Source organism: Rutidosis leptorrhynchoides, chromosome 2 (assembly GCF_046630445.1).
Source record: "Rutidosis leptorrhynchoides isolate AG116_Rl617_1_P2 chromosome 2, CSIRO_AGI_Rlap_v1, whole genome shotgun sequence".
Lineage (NCBI taxonomy): Eukaryota > Viridiplantae > Streptophyta > Magnoliopsida > Asterales > Asteraceae > Rutidosis > Rutidosis leptorrhynchoides.
Window position 1 is genome coordinate 185,659,562 of NC_092334.1, and position 1,539 is coordinate 185,661,100.

The window sequence follows — 1,539 nt, forward strand, 5'->3', positions numbered from 1 at the left end:
AGATATGTGAACACGTCTTAGTTAATTTGTTTTAAGTCTTAATACTTCACTACTTGTTTCTTGCTACTAGTTTAATTGATAAATTTAGGTTTGTTTAATTGCGCAAGTATTAGTAGTTAGTTGATAACAATCGAAACCCCCCAATCAAAAAAACCCTAGGACAATTGATAGTTTCTAATATCTGACTTACACCGCTTTCCTTGGGACGAACTTGATAAGAATACTTATATTAAAGTGCTATAATAACCGGGTTCTAAGTGCTCGTTAGTTGTGTGTGCTTGATTGTAGTGTCTGAATCAAATATAAATTTAGAGGGTAAAAGATGTATATCACACGAACGCATCACACTTTCTTGGCGCCGCTGCCGGGGATGCGGTTAGCCTAGTTGGTTATTTGGTTTAAACTTTTAATTGTTCGATCCTTTCATAGGGGTTTACCCTTACGGAAGTTACTTTTCGCATTTTATATTAATATTTTCGTTTGGAAAACCGCTTGTGTTTGTGTTGTGATTGAAGGATAGGTACCTTTGGTGTATGAAAACAAGGTCTCACAAGGATCAAGAGTTAATACATCCATTCTCTGATCCGGAAAGACACGTGCACGGGGTTTATAATCGTTGAGAAGAAAAGGTATTAAGAAAGAATTTCGAAGCTTTGCCATTTTATTTAGAAGAGATGGATCCAAACGGTAATCCGATTCACGATGAAGAGGGCAATCCTAATGGTCCTCCGGTTAATCAAGAATTATTGAATGATCCAAACGATACACCAATGTGGAACGCTAGATTACTTGCATCAACAATGATAGCATCGGCTATTACAAAACCACCAATTGAGGTGGATAATTGGAAGATCGAGGGTAACTTTTTCACTTTGATCAAGGATACATACTTTCATGGGTTGATAGATGAGAATCCGTTCGAACATATTCAACACTTTAATAATCTTTGTGATATTTACAAAACGAAAAACATCACCGATGACGCTTTTAAGCTAAGGGTATTCCCCTTCACACTTCAAGGAGACGCAAAAGCTTGGATGCGAAGTTTACCATCCGATTCCATAAGGTCTTTTCAAGAATTAACAAACGAGTTTATCAATAATTTCTTTCCACCGTCAAAAGTAGAGTGACTTAGAATGGAGTTTAATGGGTTCACACAACGGGGTGATGAGAGTTTTTATGATACATGGGTTCGATTCAAGAAGCTACTAAGAGCTTGCCCACCACATAATTTGATGAAGAAGGAGTATATCAAAACATTCTATCGGGGTTGTAATGCTTTTACGAAGCAATATCTTGATTCTTCATCCGGTGGGGTATTTGTGTACAAATCACCAAATGCGGCCGAAATTATGTTAGAAGACATCTCGGTCAACACATATGAATGGGCACCTTCACCGCGAGATTTGATAAGGAAAAGTGTAGCACAAGTTGAGAGTGATAATGGGCAAGTGACGCTTGCAAGCTTGAACAATCTAAGTTTGATGGGTCATCCAATAGACCACCTAAGTTTAATGAAGATGAGTATGAAACCTGGAA

General features: G+C 37.6%; 1 non-coding gene across 1 annotated transcript; it reads right to left on the reverse strand.

Annotated features, from left to right (window-relative positions):
• Positions 1–1,127: 1,127 nt before the first annotated feature.
• LOC139894890 (small nucleolar RNA R71) lies at positions 1,128–1,234 on the reverse strand. Its single transcript, XR_011775368.1, has one exon. It is a non-coding gene; the product is annotated as a small nucleolar RNA R71 (small nucleolar RNA).
• Positions 1,235–1,539: the final 305 nt, after the last annotated feature.